General features: G+C 29.6%; 1 protein-coding gene across 3 annotated transcripts in view; it reads left to right on the top strand.

The window, feature by feature from the left end:
• The window catches only part of LOC143194637 (uncharacterized), a 228,698-nt gene that overhangs the window by 101,942 nt on the left and 105,718 nt on the right, over positions 1-21,038 (top strand). For all 3 annotated transcript variants that reach the window (XM_076401355.1, XM_076401352.1, XM_076401354.1), the window contains exon 2: positions 17,205-17,321. The gene's annotated coding sequence lies outside the window, so the exon portion shown is untranslated. The remainder of the gene's footprint in view (positions 1-17,204; positions 17,322-21,038) is intronic.

The following is a 21,038-nucleotide window of genomic DNA, read 5'->3' as shown; positions in this document are numbered from 1 at the left end:
TGTGTATAGGACAAAAATATTTTCAATTTAACATACAGTCCAGAGTGCCACACTTTGTCGAAGGCCTGAGAAATATCGAGAAATGCAGGGGATCAATATTTTTTATCGTTTAAGTTTTTGTTAATTTGGTTGGTAATATTGATAGTGTGGAATAATAATTCCCTCCTCTGGGATTATTTTGAGTCTCTTAATGTATAATTTTTCGAATAGTTTAGAGATCACGTCGATCGTCTTCCGATTTTTTCCCAGCTTTAAATATCATAATGATTTGAACCACTTTCCAAGTGCTAGGAAAGTAATTTAGTCTTTGCATGGCATTAAATATGAATGTTATACATTTGATGAAGTTTCCTGACAGCTCTTTTAAGATTTTCCCACTAAACTTACAATTTGTCTAATAAAATTTAATCTCTCGTATAATAATGTGTACATATTAACACTACTGTTCTTCTATCTATTAAATACACTTCATTATGATACACTAGTCAATATCAAATCGTTTAATTATTTGTAGTCTTTTATAAGTATCTTTTTACACCTAAAATACTTCTTAGGACCTTATACTGGGATTTTTCGTATGCTCCTTGCATTTGAGGATGAGATCCAGGGTCCTACTAAGGCATTTTGCCATATTGGCATATTAAATTTTCATGCTGACATGAAATGACACGTGGTGGCGTGATCCATTTATTTGCATCGAATGAACTAATTTGATATCAGAGTATGTTCCTTCATATTTAGAAACTTATGTATTCAGTTGATTAGAGTGCGTCTAATGTATAATAGCGTCAAGTACTTATATATATAATAATTTTATTAGTTAATTAGGAGACAAAATATCTAACATCAGAAAATTAGTCGATACGTGGATATCCTCAAGAGATAAATCATTCTTTCGAGATGGAATTCGTAAATTACCTCAAATAAGGGAAAAAGTAGCGGCTATCGATGGATAAACCTTAAATAAAAAATATTACAGAAATGCAGAAATAAACAGAAGTGTCCAAAGGCAAATGATACATTAATATTGTCAATCTTTGAATATGTATATTGTTAAATATATTAGCAGCAGATAACAATTGATCTTTGACAAGCCACTGTTAATGTTCACTAGAACTTACATCATGGTTTAGCGGTTATTTTTAATTATCATCTATATTTAGCATCAATTTTTGCCAAAGTATGAACTCCGCTCTAAATATTATCTGATGGTGGATGCTATATCACCAAAAATTTAATTAGTGTTATCAATTTACTGTCGTTCTGTTAATCCAAGTAGAAAATTGCAAAAACATTCTCAAAATGTAAAAGGCTTGCGCCCAAATGTAGAAATGGTGTATTATCAGGTTTCAAGACTTTATACTGATAGACCTATATATTCTAATTTAAAAGAAAAAATATCATTGAATTTACAAGAAAATATTCATTGTCATATTAGATCGTCTTTTTTCAACTTATCATAACAGACCTAACATTTATTAAAAAAGTATTTCAATATATATTAATACAAAACGTTATGTTAGACAAAAAGCAAAACACATTAGAATAAAAATAAAACAACTATACTGATTAGTCGGAAGATACTCTCAACTTGATCTAAAACCAAATAGGTTGATTTATCAGATAATCATAAAACCAATTTTTACCTATAGGGTGCAAATATGGGGTTGCACCAAAAATTTAAATCAACTTCATCTAAAGCTGACAAAATAAAGTTCTTCGATTAATTACCAATACCTATCGCTACGTAACCCAAGTTGTCCAAGATTTCACTTTAAAACTCGAAAGAAGATTACTAAATCATACTAACGTGGAAGCAATACAACTCCTTGACAACGCGGAGGATATCAGAAGATTGAAGCAAATCAAACAATACGAAATTATATAAAGTGTACGCCTTTTGTGTAAACTATTGCTTAAGTTATTATAATTTTACAATTGAGGAATACATATTGATGTATTATAATCTCGAACTCGTTTTGCTTGAAAATTAATCCAAGTACAAATAAAATGTAGTAATAAATTAATTTAAATTAAGATTGTTCTAAGCATATCTAATAAGTTGTCAAAAAAAGTTAATCCAATTAGGAACACGCATTCTTATAAATAATTAGACATTTACAGACTACTTTAGTCTAGACTATTTATATCCAAGATAATCAGATTATTTTTATATTAGACCTTTACCTGGTAAAAATATTTGGAGCCTCCTACATAAATAACAGTTTAAGATGTTGTGACTCATCCTCAGACAAGACATTCTGCTTTTGATGCAAAGAAAATATAAAATATGTGGTGTAGCACTGTATGCTATTAAGTCCAGTATTCACCCTCATGTCTCGAGATATGTTTTTTTAAAAAAAATAAGTCATTCATCATGAAGAATTACCTACCTGGAAGCACGATGACTTTTAACATTTCTTTGTTTACATCAAGTTCTTATTTTAATTAATTCATGTACATGCTGAGGATTTAAGAGACCATTGTAATGCAATATATTTTATTTACATGCATTCTTTGTTTTACTGCATTTTCAGGATATATTCTATAATGTATCTGAATAAAACGAATAATAGTTTATACTTATTTAGATATATTTAAGCGTTTTTAAATACAGATTCCCATTTAATTTTCAAAAAATGTCCCAAAAAATCCTATAGTCTATTCAAAGTTATTTTGTACATAAGCCAATCTAAATTTGTGACGTCAAAACGTCGCAATATTGCCGTATCAACTCCACAACAAGTTTTAGTACAGTACATTTTAATCTAAATAAAATAATTGAATAAAAATGTTATCAAATATAACTTATTTTAACATTATAGTACAATCTAAATACTACAGTTAATTATACAGCCACAATAATTTATAGGTTAGAGTTATAACCTATCACTATTGCTTTCAAGAATTTTGCATACGTCTGACAACCGGATGACTTTGACAGGCTCATTAGTTTACGTGTTCGAACTAATCAGGCAGCATTGTGTCTCTTTTTAACTGAAATAAAATGAGAAGGAAAAAATTGTCTGACTCTAAAACGAATTTACAAATTGCAGCAGGCAATACATTAAACATTCTTGATGAAGTATGTACAAAAAACTTTGAATAGACTACATATTTCTGTTTGGCTCTTTTCGATATGAAACATCTCCATTCTTAGTTTTAAATATCTAGTATTTTAGCAACATAATGGTTGTATTATATTTGTAAAAACTCACAGCTTTTGTAACAATTCTCAATTATCTGCAAACTAAGTTGCTTTAATGTTAATATAACGAAATAATTCTGGTAAAAATTGATAAATTTTTCTGTTCAAACAAATTTAAAATCAAATTATAAATAACAAATCGTGAGCAGCTTATTCGTCATTTTTACACTTTTAAAAGTGTTTTGTGTGGTTCATAGATACATATAAATTATATCATATGATTAACACAAGTTTATGGTATCCTTTCACCCAGTGAATGGATGAAGTACAATGTGTTACATCAGATATTATTCATAATCATAAGGTAAGATCCAACAAACCTGAGTAAAGGAAGTAATAATTATTTCCTTTATTATTTGTGCATTAGCAGTCTTGAAGGTTTGATGATAAATCACAAGATAACCCAAATTATAATTTCAATATAATCATATATTTTATGTTGTTAAAACAAGAATTGCGAATGTAAACTTTTAATATCAGGGAAAGATTCGGCCTTGCGCATGGCTGTTGAATTAATGTAAATAATATAATAATTATAGTTTTTTTCATTAAAAACAGGCGTACATAAAGATAATAATTAATTTTTTTATTATATTTACTAATTCAATTTTTCTTTTTACAAAGTAGTTCAAGATCTACGGTCTGGGTTGGCTTCGAACCACTTAAATCTCGTAATTTAGAAATGGTCCTGAACTTTTTTAAAACCTTGTGTTAAAACAAAAATGTTTTGATATAAATTCAAAGCTTTAATATTTTTTAAAATATTAAAACTTTCAATTGGCTGTGACAAACCATCAAGTCAGTCCTGTTACAATATACATCATTGTTCCACTACAGTTAACGAAAACAAATGAATTCTATTACTGCTTTCGACTTTTCTAATAAATACTTCCTTTCGATTGCTGTCATTTCGCTTTTAAACGGCAATTTTACGAATTTCACTTAATTGAATTCGCTACAATACTTACTGTTTCAGTAATATTTTCACATAATTAAAATTTTAAGATTATTTGACACCTAAAATAAACAATTAGAAGATAAACATTTTTATAATTAGAAAGCATAAAATATATAGAGTGAATCACCTGTTTTATTTATTTTGACATACTTTGAATATACTTTAATAATTTTTTTATCGTGTTATCCTGATATTTTACTTTAAATTTGCCTTAATGCTGTAAAACTCTATGGATATATATATATATATATATATATATATATATATATATATATATATATATATATATATATATATATATATATATATATATCTTTTATGAGTTGTTACGCACTCTGATATAATAATTCTATTTTAATTGTTATTAGCATTTGATTATTCAATATCCATCATCCTGTTCTATATTTTTAAATCAATCAGATCATCTAATGAACCTAGAGGTGTGTGCAGATTTGAGCTTTCGGCTCGAGCTGATTCGGAACATTCACAGGAAATTCGGCTACGTTTTGCCTTATTTTCATCAATGAGCCAAATCCGCTCGAACCGAATATTCAGATCTGTACTCACCGTAACTGTTGTCCTAGCATTCCTTTTTAGATTATTTGTTTTAGGAGATTGTTCAAGGACTATATTGCCATATTTGTTTTGATTCCAGCGTTTTTTCCCAAGCAACGAACTCACATTTTGATACTGTCCTGTACACGTACAAATAATTTAAAAATTCAACTTCTTCAGCTCTTGTAATTTTGCAATATACATTTCCACCAGCTGCATAAATTTGGGTTCGTCTTTTTCATTAATTATTTTTCTCATTTTTTTCTTTTATTTGTGCTCTCGGTTTCTGATTTATTATTTTCCTTTTGCCTTGAATATTCTCTGTAACCTTATTAATTATCCTTATTATTACATATTAATTTATGTGGTGTAGACTACAATGTAATTAAAATATAACATTTTACTAATATCTTATACACTTATTTCGGTATTGTTTTCTGGTCATTTGTTTTATAAATTTATGTTTGTGATTGTTTAAAGTTTGTGATTGTCCTAGGCAAGAGTATAAAATCCGACAAGAAAAATGATCTCAGTCACGCCAGTAACCAGGCTGGGTAAGACCGGATGTCTTCTAGGATGATTTATAAAGTTGCTAGTGAGTTGGTCGGCTTAATGCTGAGGACCGTGGTTCGGAGCCCACGTTAAACTGTAAGTCCAGTCCAGATAAACTCATAGTTGGTAAAAGGAAGAAAAGGTAGAAAAAAAAATACATAAAAACACAATATGTAATAAATTAAAACCACGTTCCTATACTTAATTTTATAAAAATATTGTTATTTCACTAATATCAATAATTTTTTGGGCCAATACATACATTCTTTTGTTTTCCGATATTTTCTTAAAAATCTATACTTTTCTTAGTTGTTTAAATATAGATGTATTTAAAAAGAAACATCGGTATATTTTTTAATATCGAAAAAATTTTACAATGAATATATATCGACCCCACAATGATGAAGGAATGTGAAAATTGTCAGATATATGGATATCCTCAAAGCTATTCCTGCTATGGTGCCAGAAAAATTGTAATTTTCCTTTTAAATCATCCCAAAACCTTTCATGTACGAAAATCGAATATTTTAACGAAAAATGTATAATAACTTACCTCAGAATTACATAAACTAAATGCTCGACAATGAATAATGTATGATCAACGAAAATATATGATAGAGAAAAAGTAATTAAAGAAACAGTAGCGCGTCTAATGATGGGGGCTCATAATTCAAACGAAAACTGTGTGAGAATTCGAAATTATTCGAGGTTTAGCGCGCCGGCTTTTGACCTTTAAGCGGCAGAACTGTTATTGTTATTGTAATTATTCGACTTTTAAAGCCGAATCGTTTCCTACTTTCAGGGTCATTTTTTATTCTGTGTGTAGGGAACTCGTTTTTTTATCTTTTAGTTTCATGTCCATCTATTACCCAACTGATTGTAAATTAATTTTTCCATTAGTTTAGTTATATTAAAAATTGCATTTGTATTAAATTTATTCATTATTTTTTTTCTTCACATGGAGAGAAAATCTAATAAAAGTAATAGATAAAAAAATTTTATCAATTAAAAACTTCTAGCTTTCTGTATATTTCTTTTGTATTATTGCCTTTGTTATTATTACTGACTTTTTACATTTAATTGATGCGTTCTGTAGTATCGGTCTATTTAAAGGTTTTGTTATCTTGCAAAGTGGATGGTTAGCTTTACTGCCATTTGACAGGTCTGAATGTAGTTAGTTCTAATACTTTGGATCTCTCTTTTCAGTTGACGTGCAGCATTGTTTAATTTAGATTTATCTCCTCAGCATTTAATTTTTTGCTATATTCTTATGAATTTCCTTTTTTTTTAAATAATTATTACCTTTATTATATGAAACAATATTAGGGGTATTACTCATGCAGCTTATTTGACATTGTTAACAAACTACTCCGCTTCATAGCCTAACTGATTTAATTTTTGGACATGGTAATGTATTAGTGATCAGTATGAGAGAATGATTAGAATTTATATTTCCATTTCAGTAAGTCCGTTATTGTTACACCCTACATTGCATATGCTTACTACCATTTTACTTTAAAAAATAAGTTACTCTTATTGTTCTGTTGAATTTTCAGCAAAACACAAGCTAGGCGAGTGCGGGATAAATGCATCTGTACTTATTTCCAAATAATTAAATTAGACTACTTAAGAGTAATACTTATATACTATAAGAGTTCGTGTGGTTTTTTCCTGATTACTGTCCAGTAGCCAGTACTTACGCAACGATAAGCGTTGGTAATTAATCAATGGTGTAATGCTTCAAGCGTTTAGTGCCCATACAGAGGTCGCGGGTTCGATTGCCGGCGGGGACAATAACTTGATGGATCAAATAAACTTATTTAGTTAGAACATTTGCCAAATCACCTCGGTTAGGTAGCAAACCCCGGGGCCTGAAGTGTTCCTTATGTTCAATCATTGTCTCTTTATTGCTATTTTTCCTCATACGGATTGCTCCTTTATTGACCTAACCATTGTACTATTAAATAAAATAACTACGTAATTTATTGAGTAAATATTTAACACTAAAAAGAGGAAAATAAAACACTTGAACCTACTTCAAAAATTAAATAAGGGACTCACTAAAATAATAAACTAAAAAATAACTTAAAAAAAAAAAAGGTTTTTAACAGAAAAAAAAACATTTTAATATAAAATAATACATAATAATCATTGACAAAGCTTATTTAAATTATCTACTATATACACAAAATTTAGCTTAATACCTACCTAAACCTATTTATCTCTTTACAATATTATTATAAGTAGTCGGTTCGGCACCGACTTCAAAGTGATCAATCGGTAGGTATTAAGCTAATTTGTGTGTATATAGTAGAATATGAAATACGTGTAGTAGATAGATTAAATAATGAATTCGATAATTTTTATTCAGTTATTACAAAGATTATTATGTACATATTTTATTTTTAAATGTTTTCTATGTGAATTATTGGGCAGTATTTCTTCTTCAAGAAATATTCATCTATTCGAATATAATTTATAACATAAAAACAATATTAACTCTTTTCTCCGAGTGTTATTTCTGCAAATTGCGAACCACTCGGACAAGGCCTAAGATAACACGTACTAATATAAACTAGGACACCAGATGATTGTTTTCTTTTTGGGGAGTCCCTCTGATCCCGGTTCTGTATACTCTGCCCGTTAAATGTTCCGTTCTGTTTACGATACGTGGATTTCTGGCCGAAACCTTTCCCTTCGTGTGGATATTTCGTGCAATTTGCTAGAAACAATATTGGCTGTTATTTTGCACCAATGCTCACAAATTCTTTCGACAGATTACGGTCTGGTGATTTTAAACGGTTGATTGTCAGCGCTAGACTGTAACATTGAAATAATATAATCACGTTTCCTGAAACGTGTATCTGAACATATACCATGTCAACTGCTAGATATGTACACATCTTCTACCTACTTTTCTAACGTTATATTTTGTTTGTATCACATATCTTTAAACTTATAAATTCTAATGTAATTTAACATGAATTTTCCTTATATATTAAATACACATATTTTGAAAGTTTTATATTTATTACAGTGGGTAAGAAAAATGTTGGCACTTTTTCCGTATCTGTAGTCGTAAAAATTGGCATTTTTACTGTCTTTTACTGTCAATTCCCATAAAGTAATCACAGATTAATGAAAATTACAGGTATTATAGAGAATGTTTCGTTGAATCTAACGGTAGTATAATATTTTGTATATAAAATTAATATCCTAGTTATATTCTGAAAATTTTATTTTAAAACATAGTGGATTTCAATTAATGTCATATATCATAAAAATATATATTTTAAGCAATTTTATTTGGATTTTAGATTATTTTACCCCAAAATACACATATTTTGGGAGTTTTATCTTCATTGGAGAGGCACAAATTTTGGGTACTTTTTCCATATATAATATATATGGTCGTGAACAATTGCGATTTTTGAATATTTTCTGAGATTTTGTTGCATTTTTGTTTACCAGTTTTTAGTAAAATTTGCAGGAAATATAAATAATTTTACGCTGAATCGATTGGTAATATAATAATTTCCAGCCGGCTTGGTGGCGCAGTCGTAAAGGCGACAGGACGGTCTTCTTACTGTTGCCATAGCCGCGGGTTCGAAGCCATCTGGGACATTGTCCTAAATTCATGTTTATGATTGTTTAATATTTGTGATTGTCCTAGGAAATAGTGCAAAATCAACAATCAATCGACAAGGAAAATGATCCCAGTGACGCCAATAACTAGGCTGGGTACGGCCGGATTTCTTCTGGGATGATTTCTAAGTTGGTCACTAGACAGTCGGTAGGTTTAATGCCGAGGACCGTGGTTCGTAGCCTACGTTAAACTGTAGGCCCGGTCAAACCCCTAGTTGGTGAAATGAGGCTTTAAAATATATATTTAAAAAAATATTACTTCCAAGTTACAAAATGAACAGTGTATTTTCAAAGAATCTTAAAGACCACATATTCCAAAGCATTTTAACATGTAATTTCAATGATTTTAGTCCAAAATACCGATAATTTGGGAGCTTAAATTTTCTGAAGGTTAAAAGATTAGTACTTTTCCATATATATAATCGACTGAACTTGCAATATTTTAATATTTTCAATATTTTCGTTCAAATAATCGTAGGTTAGTAAAAATTACCTAGATTATAAAGAAATTTGCTTTGAATTGATTGATAATATTTTTACAAAACTTATATTGAACGGAATAATTAACATTCAACGGAAAACATTTTTTGTGAAATTTAATACTGTAATAAATTTCGAGTGTGGAATAGCACCCAGACCATCTAAGTGGGTATTGTTAAAACCGGAAAGGGTAGTAGTTTGATGGCGCCTGGTCTGGAACGATTTAAGCGTTCAACATTACATCTGTAAAATACATTTTCGTTTATCAAGTGTGTGTGTCAAAGTAGTGTAATATGATACATATGCATATAATTTCTTATCATATTATACACAGGGTTAGTCATAATAAAGATCACTTTAAAAGTTTTCTTATTAAATTTCCGCATTATTTATTCACACTGGACAAAGTAAATAGTACAGAATAAGGGACAATCGTAGATAAATAAATCATAAAGTTTAAAATATTATGTTATTTATCAATTTAACTATCACATATTGATACTATCTTAAAAATTCATGATATTTCAGCTATCCTTTTACTTAGTATTAGTTTATCTGCGAATTATTGTTTATTTAATGGTTTACACAGGTTTATTTAATATTATTTGCTTCCAATTTTCTTTGTAAATTAATAAATAATTATTTTCAATTGACTAGATCGTATGTTCTCATACCTAATATATCATATTTCCCAAATGAAATTTCCCACTCTACTACTAGTCTCCATATTCATATGTATATTTAAAATGTATTTATCATTATAATTAAAAAAAAAAATATGTTACTTATGTAGCATATATATCATTAATTACTCATGTTTTTTTAAATTATATTTACTTCATCGCAACATAAATTAATTTGTTATCTCTTCACCAGCAAAAAATTGAAGAAGTTTCAGCGAGTAACAATAGATCAAATGCTTAATATTATCTTACTTTAGTTTTAAGGTATTTGCTTTCCATAGCTTTCCCCTGCTTTTGCCATACTATTCTCTATATCAATTTTCCATTCCCATTTCCATTTAAGATAAAAAATCCTTTTTCTTTTCAAAATAAGACTTAGCTCCGGCTTGGTTGGCGCAGTGGTTAACGCAACAAGACAGTCCTCCTATTGTTGGGAGAGTCGCGGGTTCGAATCCTGCTAGGACATGGTCGCAAATTTATGTTTGTGATTGACCTTAAGGCAAGAGTGTAAATTCTAACAAGAAAAATGATGCCAATCACGCTATCGATCACTAACTTGGGTATTCACTAGTCGGTGGACGAAGACCGTGGTTTGGAGCCCCCGTTAAGTAGTAGCTTCATTCAGATAAAGCCTAGTTGGTAAGGAGACTCTAAAATATTTTTAAAAAAATTTATTCATATTTTATTATTTTAAATTATATTGTACAAAATACATACTGATTAATAAATAGAAATAATTTAGATTGTTGGAAACAACAGATATTTGCCTAAAATATCTATTTAAATTCAATTTAAAATTGTTCAAATCAGAAAAACAAGGATCAGATAGTTCGTGGTTTGGAGCCCACAAAAAATATATAAAAAATATATAAAAATATTTAATATACCATCAGTTTTAATGTAATTGTATTGTATTCCCATGTTCTTTCTCTATATCAAATTATTTGTTTTTTTTATTATTTATTTATTACTTTTTTACTATTCGTTTCCGACTAATCTACAATTTGTCTTTATGATAACTTATATCTAGGTATATAACTAGGAAGACCCATCGGCCCTATCTCAGTCTCTGGTGAAATAATATTATACATGTCACTGCTGTATTTTTTATTATATGCACCTCACTACCCAACACTATACAAGATCACATGGTTTGATTCTTTTGAGCCTGTGTCCTGTACTGGTGTTATCCAAAAGCTGCAAAACTTCAATATTCTCATGAGAATAGAGTCTTTCCTCATGCCCCCTTGCAATTTTCTTGATTTCTTATCTGATTGTGAGTATCTGAAGATCTGGATATAGGTAATCAGTCCTATAGTATTTGAGAGCGCCCACAATACCTTTCAGGATTTTGTCCTGAATAATTTATATTTTGTTTATGTTGTTACTCTCTGCAGAACATCCCTATAATTGAACTCCATATAGGTTTCAGTATTTGCTAATATAATAGCAATTTATTATGTACTGATAATTGTGATTTTCTTCCAATTTACCAGTACTTTTTCTTATATTTCCAAAATTATTTGTGTTAAAAGAAAACCATAGAAAATATATATCCGATACACATCGAAAATCATGTACTATATTGATAAATGTAAAAATAAAAACCAATAAATATAAACAGTGATAGTAATAACATCTACGTTAAAAAAACGGAATCATATTTGTACACCCAATGTTATGTTATTAAATTCGTTTGTTTTTATGTCGATCAAAAACATTTACAGTTGGTTCCTTTCAATCTCTATTAATGCGTTATTAATTTTGTTTGTTATTTTTACTAATACTATTGGCAGTAATCAAGTGAGTTCAATTTATATGACGTCGCAGTGTAAGTTGGAAGGTCAAACATAGTGAAAAATGAAAACAATCAGTTTCCATATGCGTTGTACCGACATCTGGTCAAACTGAATGAACCAGTGCTCCATAATTGACATAACGATAATGATTAGATGCTAAATGTTTAGTCCCTGACCTAATATTATCAGATGTGGAGTGATGAATCGTCACATCACAGGCATTAGTTGTGAAGTTGACCTTGCGTATTCATTAAACTGCAATCAAATTGGTATTTTGTTTGACAACATCTAAATTAGAATATATTTTGAAAGTGAGTGCTATTAGGAAATACGTACAATTATTTGATACTGAAGTGCTTAAAATGGTTTGTTTTCTGCTTCTTCAAATTCAGGATTAGTCAATAAATCTCAAAATGTTTGTTATATATCTAAATTCCAAGTTCCGACTTAATAAATGGAGAAGTGATGAAAATCTGTCTGGAAATGCAATTCTAAAACTCACCAATTTAGTTAATGTAGCATTCCGATTAAAAGATGTCCCGGATATTTGAAAAGTAGCTGAAGTTATTATTACGAAACCTTGAAAACCACTAAATGAAGTAAAGTCTTATCGGCTAATTTCAGTGCTACTAATAATATACAAAGCATCTGGAAAACACCAGTTAAAATATTAAAACTAATCATAGAAAAAAATATCTAATACCCGTACATCAGATTGAATTTATGAACAAACTTCAACAATTGACCAGGTACACAGATCCATAGACATTATTGAAAAATCCTACAAAGGGAAAGGAATTTGCTCTGCGATACTCTTAAACTGCCGGATATATAAACATTCAACTCTTAAAATCCCATCTCAATCAGGACACTTTAAGTTAAACAAGAAGAAGCTTATTCAATAATGAAAGAAAAAAGCAGGTGTAACGCCAGGCAATGTTTTTAGGTCCTGTACTGTCTTTCTTTATCTACTCTTACATAACACTAAATTATAACGCAGACTCAAAAGGACCAAACTGAGTAATTTTTTGTAATTGTGTAGAAAAGTGTACTAAATGGTAAAAACACTGAAAAGTGCTACATGTTATATTTAAAAAGGTAAAAAAGAGAAGAACTTTTTCATATTGCTTAATAGTTATGTACATTTGGAAAGTATTTTTTATATAGTTTAACAATAAAATATATAAATACTTCGGGGTTGACTAAATAAGAAACAAGAAACACACAAATTTCTGAAGTTGTACCTAGACTGAAGTGCAGGATATTGCTCATTTTCTAAAACTAATCAAGAAAATGTAGCGCAAATTTTAGACCAGAACCAACCCTCTAGAAATTACTACTAATATTCTCGTAATAATGGCAGAAATACATGTTTCTATGATAATTGAATATTGTCTTTTTGTGGGAAATTAGTATTAACAAAAAAGAAAATAAAATATTATAAAACATTTTTAAGACTATATGATAAATCAACAAAATTCCTTCAAATAGTTGTAGATTAGTCTGCAAGGATGGCTGATTTTCTGAAAGTAATCTGAAACGTCATAAGTGGGTTAAAAAATATGTAAATATCAGATCAACTTGTTAGTCTGGATGAAAAAAATTACCTTAACTAATTAAACTTAACTATCAATCAACCAAATTCAACAGATTGTTCACTTTCTGCACTGTATTAATAATTTTTTAGTAGGAAGTTCTAGATAGAGGAAATATTAAAATATATTAGTTTTATGTTGAGAGAAATAAACATACGATTTTTTAAAACAGTTATATGAAAACAAATTATTATAACATATTTACTACAGTATGACGTAAATTAACCTGACATGCACAATAACTGAAAAATCCTATAGAAATAAATTGGAAAAAAAGTACGAAATGAAGACAAACTAGCAAATCATATCTCTGATTATTGGTGTCGAAAAAACTGGCGCTTAATACAAGAAACAATGTCCTTGACGACCGTCTCTTTTTTTTTCCTGTATAGTAGTTGTTTCAAAAAATAATTAAAAACAAAGAATGGTGGGATATTTTCGAACCTCCGACGAGAACAGTCAGTTTTATTGTCAAAAAAAAAGCTGGAAAAAAGATTAAAAGTCCTTGGCGACCCTATACCAACTTAATAAGAAAGGAGACTTAAGAATACTAGTTTATTTATGTTTAAGATTTATTTTAATTTATTTATGTGTTAAGATACCAGGACTGTATGTTAAATACATGGCCTAGACCAAAGATACTTCTGCTAATAATCTGTCATAAGCAGTTATGTTATTATTTAGAGTTTTTCGTGATATTTGCAATGGATTATCGTGATTTTATACAAACAAAAATAAACTTATCATAGAGCAGCGAGAACATAGATGGTCCCTAGAAGAAAACAAATTATTGGAATATTAAAATAGAGCTCAATACTCTATGTAAGGCTATATTTGCATTATGACAACTTTTGTATTTATGTGTTAAGATACCGGGACTGTATATTAAATACATGGCCTAGACCAAAGATACTTCTGCTAATGATCTGTCATAAACAGTTATGTTATTATTAGAGTTTTTCGTGATATTTGCAATGGATTATCGTGATTTTATACAAACAAAAGTAAACTTATCATAGAGCAGCGAGAATATAGATGATCCCTAGAAGAAAATAAATTATTGGAATACTAAAATAGAGCTCAATACTCTATGTAAGACTATATTTGCATTATGACAACTTTTGTATTTATGTGTTAAGATACCGGGACTGTATATTAAATACATGGCTTAGACCAAAGATACTTCTGCTAATAATCTGTCATAGACAGTTATATTATTATTAAAGTTTTTCGTGATATTTGCAATGGATTATCGTGATTTTATACAAACAAAAGTAAACTTATCATAGAGCAGCGAGAATATAGATGGTCCCTAGAAGAAAATAAATTATTGGAATACTAAAATAGAGCTCAATACTCTATGTAAGACTATATTTGCATTATGACAACTTTTGTATTTATGTGTTAAGATACCGGGACTGTATATTAAATACATGGCCTAGACCAAAGATACTTCTGCTAATAATCTGTCATAGACAGTTATATTATTATTAAAGTTTTTCGTGATATTTGCAATGGATTATCGTGATTTTATACAAACAAAAGTAAACTTATCATAGAGCAGCGAGAATATAGATGGTTCCTAGAAGAAAACAAATTATTGGAATATTAAAATAGAGCTCAATACTCTATGTAAGACTATATTTGCATTATGACAACTTTTGTATTTATGTGTTAAGACACCGGGACTGTATATTAAATACATGGCTTAGACCAAAGATACTTCTGCTAATAATCTGTCATAGACAGTTATATTATTATTAAAGTTTTTCGTGATATTTGCAATGGATTATCGTGATTTTATACAAACAAAAGTAAACTTATCATAGAGCAGCGAGAATATAGATGGTCCCTAGAAGAAAATAAATTATTGGAATACTAAAATAGAGCTCAATACTCTATGTAAGACTATATTTGCATTATGACAACTTTTGTATTTATGTGTTAAGATACCGGGACTGTATATTAAATACATGGCCTAGACCAAAGATACTTCTGCTAATAATCTGTCATAGACAGTTATATTATTATTAAAGTTTTTCGTGATATTTGCAATGGATTATCGTGATTTTATACAAACAAAAGTAAACTTATCATAGAGCAGCGAGAATATAGATGGTCCCTAGAAGAAAACAAATTATTGGAATATTAAAATAGAGCTCAATACTCTATGTAAGACTATATTTGCATTATGACAACTTTTGTATTTATGTGTTAAGATACCGGGACTGTATATTAAATACATGGCCTAGACCAAAGATACTTCTGCTAATAATCTGTCATAAACAGTTATGTTATTATTAGAGTTTTTCGTGATATTTGCAATGGATTATCGTGATTTTATACAAACAAAAATAAACTTATCATAGAACAGCGAGAATATAGATGGTCCCTAGAAGAAAACAAATTATTGGAATATTAAAATAGAGCTCAATACTCTATGTAAGACTATATTTGCATTATGACAACTTTTGTATTTATGTGTTAAGATACCGGGACTGTATATTAAATACATGGCCTAGACCAAAGATACTTCTGCTAATAATCTGTCATAAACAGTTATGTTATTATTAGAGATTTTCGTGATATTTGCAATGGATTATCGTGATTTTATACAAACAAAAATAAACTTATCATAGAACAGCGAGAATATAGATGGTCCCTAGAAGAAAACAAATTATTGGAATATTAAAATAGAGCTCAATACTCTATGTAAGACTATATTTGCATTATGACAACTTTTGTATTTATGTGTTAAGATACCGGGACTGTATATTAAATACATGGCCTAGACCAAAGATACTTCTGCTAATAATCTGTCATAAACAGTTATGTTATTATTAGAGTTTTTCGTGATATTTGCAATGGATTATCGTGATTTTATACAAACAAAAATAAACTTATCATAGAACAGCGAGAATATAGATGGTCCCTAGAAGAAAACAAATTATTGGAATATTAAAATAGAGCTCAATACTCTATGTAAGACTATATTTGCATTATGACAACTTTTGTATTTATGTGTTAAGATACCGGGACTGTATATTAAATACATGGCCTAGACCAAAGATACTTCTGCTAATAATCTGTCATAAACAGTTATGTTATTATTAGAGTTTTTCGTGATATTTGCAATGGATTATCGTGATTTTATACAAACAAAAATAAACTTATCATAGAACAGCGAGAATATAGATGGTCCCTAGAAGAAAACAAATTATTGGAATATTAAAATAGAGCTCAATACTCTCTGTAAGACTATATTTGCATTATGACAACTTTTGTTCTTCAGTTCAATCAAATGAATGAGTGTGTAGCTGAAAATGTTAAGTATCTTAGTTGAATAGGTACTTCCTTAAAAGTATGCTTAGGGATGTTATAAAGCAGTCTATAAAATGACAAGGAAAATATTGTTTGATTCTAGAACGAATTTACAAATTGCTGCAGACAATACATCAAATATCTTGATGATTTATGTACAAAAAGACTTTGAATAGATTGTAGATTAAGTTATTTTATGTACTTAGAATAATTTTAATTGCAGAGCTAATTAATTTAATAAAAAATAAATAAACCGAATTAGTATTAATTTTGTATTAATCCCAATTAAATAACTGAGTTCAAAGGCGTCGCTTATAAAGCCGTTCATAGATCAACGCCCTGTTCCTTCGGTCCTATGTCACTAACCCCTTCGCAATCGCAATAAACTTAATCTGTTTATTTTTTCAGATTGTCGCTGGATGAGCTTCTCCCCGCACTACGACAATCCATCCGCTGGAATGATAAGCGAAAGTCTAGACGATAGTCCGACCGCTGCACCTTACCGGAGAACTTGTCGTCGTTAAGGTAACATCGCAATGCTAAAAACACAAAATGATTAATGTTTCCCCCGACGATCGAATGAATGGTACGAAAACCCACCCTCTGCATGTATATGTTTAACGAACCAACCCTAACTTAATCTGGTAATTTTAGGCTACGGCCAGTGAGTTCGTAGAATTAGAGTTGCATGTTTATTTAATATAATTTTTATATCATAGCAATCTAGTAAATTATTAACACTAATAAGTTATTTGTTTATATCCTAATTTGCTACGGTTTTAAAATTAAAAAGTACTTATTCTGCAATTGACACTTTGGGCTTGACATCTATGTCACTATTTTTAATATGCTACCAAGTTTTACTTATAACCTCACTGAACTAGATCAAATGGTTTTACTCTCTTTAAACTGCTGACTAAGCTATCATTATCTATACGCTGGAGAACTTCAACCATGGTGTGCTGATAGAACGTGTGTTCATGTCTTAGGACATAGTCCTTGATAATCTTATCGACAGTTCAGGTGCTTATGAAGATTCTCATTATGAATGTACCATGGAGCATTAACACACCTAGAAATGCCTTATTTCGGAATCTTTGTGTGATATTTCTATTTCTTTGGCTATATATGTATAACAGCTCATGAAGCAGCTGCATGGACACCGTTCCAAAGTGTTGTTCACAACTTTCTGGAAATTATATCTTTCTTAAAAAAATTTTCTGCATTAACATCTTGATTTTTTTCAACAAAACCTGGACAAAAAGAAGGATTAGCGACTACACCAAAATATAATGAAAATCAATAAGCTATACCAGGAGTTTTAGGATGAAAGCATACTGACTAATTACTGTTGGACCCTAATACGTGAAGCTAATCCCAGTTCAACTACCGTTAATTTCTGATTTTTGCTATTTAATTCAATAAGTACCGCTAATTATCAAAAATAGTAAAACAATGAATTTATTGAATGTTTCGAAAACTAGAACCAATTTTTAAAAAGGGAAACTGTAGATTTAGATTCATTTTGCCTTATAAACAGCTTTTGGTTGCTCAGGTCCAAAAACCGGATATACACAGATTAATATTCAGCTGTTCCGTAGTCCCGTAGCGGTGTTGCTAAAAGAAATATGTCGGTGTACTTTAATATTTAAGAATTTTAATTACTTTTTTCACGATTGACCAACAAGACAACAAGAAATTCTTCGTTTCCACAATGAAAATAAGCACACTGGCAAAATTCTGACATTGCCATAAATACCACATAATTTTCAATAAACTCTCGTTGCATATTTTCTTCCTTTTCGGACTTAAAAATATTAAGTATATACTAAATACGAGATTTTAAATAAGCCATAAATTAGGTTTTAAAATTAAAAATTACTTATTCTGCAATTGACACTTTGGGCTTGACATCTATGTCACTATTTTTAATATGCTACCAAGTTTTACTTATAACCTCACTGAACTAGATCAAATGGTTTTACTCTCTTTAAATTGCTGACTAAGCTATCATTATCCATACGCTGGAGAACTTCAACCATGGTGTGCTGATAGAACGTGTGTTCATGTCTTAGGACATAGTCCTTGATAATCTTATCGACAGTTCAGGTGCTTATGAAGATTCTCATTATGAATGTACCATGGAGCATTAACACACCTAGAAATGCCTTATTTCGGAATCTTTGTGTGATATTTCTATTTCTTTGGCTGGTATAACCCCAGAGTTGAACACCATAATCCCATGGTTTCAAGACTTGTTGATAAACCAGAAGCTTATTATATACTGACAAGGCTGCATATTTACCCATTAACTAGTACATTTTGTTCGGATACTGTTAATTTGTCAAATAGTTCTGTATGCTCTTGATCTAGGTCTTTTTAGAGGAATTTTGAGGTCTGTGAGGAATTCACTTACCTTTGGAATCTGCGTTTTTAAGTTTGTTCCTTTATTATTACATAGGTAATAAGATTAAGAATTATACTTTTGGAAAACAACATTTGTTCAACAAACCTGTCCAATATTTTAGTACTTTATGCATCAACATGTCTCCAATTATTTCTTCTATGGCTTCAATTATCTTCTTATTTTAATAATAAGAAGCTTGATTTAAGTTCAATGCTTAGTTCAATTTTATTAATTGCTGTTTCCTCTACATTTAAAACAGTTTTTCAAGAGAGGCCCCAAGGTCGATTATTCAATGTCTTCTCAATTAGGTCTCACACCATATATTTTCCTTTGGTTCTCATGGTTGTTAAATATAAAATTTGTATTTGTTTTACATAGCGTTCTTCTAAGCATTAGTAACATCATAACAGGTTTATTTCATTTGAAATGTTATAATTTTCTGGTGTCTTTTTGCAATCAATTATTCATATAATATAGAGGAGCCAACTTTGTAGTTACTTTGAGCTTCAGAGGCAAAATAGTTTTTTGATGAAAGCACATAATTCAGCCCAAAATAAAAACATAATAAAATTAAGATCAGAGAAAATGACCACCACATGTGTGCCTAATCATCAACAATGATTTGAATAGCGGCTTTGTTAATTCCTAGTACTACCGAAATTGGTAAATGGAGTTCTTACAGAGACATATTAGGGTTCAAAAAATTAGTGTCATATGTCACAAGAGTCGCAAAACAATTAATATTTTATGTGTTACTGATGTTAGTCCAAACAATTAAAGCACACAAATATCCATCAATAATAAATTGTCAACAAGCCAGATATGGTAACCTTTTAACTGACATTGTTTTTCGTAATAATTAGAAGTGGTCTTCAATCATTTACAAAATTGTATAGATGTAATAAGAGAAATTAACGAATAAATAGCATACCCTATATAATTTTAAATTTTTGTTTAAATGTTCACGTACTAGATATTATAATTTAATAATTTAATATTTATAAAAAAGTATTTATTTTAAAATCTTACATAACTCCTTTAATAATTGTTCATTTTAAATAGTGCGATGTTGAAATGATTCGATGTAGCATTGTCAGAAAAATCATGTGGTAGCCATTTCCTTGTTTTTTAGACCGATATCATCACATTGTAAACACCTAGAAATAGATGAATAATAATTTTTTTTGCGCTTGGGCTGCGCTTTCTTCTAATAAATCTTGTACTTCATCATCGAACTTTTTTCGCCCTTCAAGACGTTGCCTGTCAGTGAGATCGAAATCATCAACTTTAAATCACTGTAACCAAATCAGACTATTAGTATATAATGGAGTAATATAAATGTAATTTTCTAAAAGTGTTTGATGGGCTTATGTAGTAATTATAATGTCGAAAGTGCAATTTTGAGTGTTCTACGATTAGCGTCTGTTCACATTGAATAATAGTTAAATAGACAGGTTGTTTAACATTTAATCATTTTAATCATAGGATTATAATGATGAAATTAATGATTAAAATATTTCTGTATTAATTGGCGTAGTGGTTAATGGAACAGGACGGTCTTCCTAGTGCTGCGATAGTCGGGGGTTTGAATCCTTCTGGGGCATTGTTGTAAATTTATATTTACGATAATTTTGTTGGTACATCAAGCAAGAGAGTACATTTTAACAAGGAAAAAATAATTCCAGTCACCCCACCATGCTGGATGAGACTGGATATATTCTAGGGTGGTATTTATATGTCTTAAGACGTAAACCTAAACGATAAAAAATATTGCTCCGCTGTATTTCTCCATATTTCTCAGGCCTTCGACAAGATATGACACACTGGACTGCATG

The sequence above is a fragment of the Rhynchophorus ferrugineus genome, unplaced genomic scaffold (assembly GCF_030347505.1).
Source record: "Rhynchophorus ferrugineus isolate W39M unplaced genomic scaffold, kcgeb_rfMv2 rfM1, whole genome shotgun sequence".
NCBI lineage: Eukaryota > Metazoa > Arthropoda > Insecta > Coleoptera > Curculionidae > Rhynchophorus > Rhynchophorus ferrugineus.
Note: the sequence above shows the minus strand (reverse complement) of the source record. Positions and strands in the feature narration are given on the sequence as shown.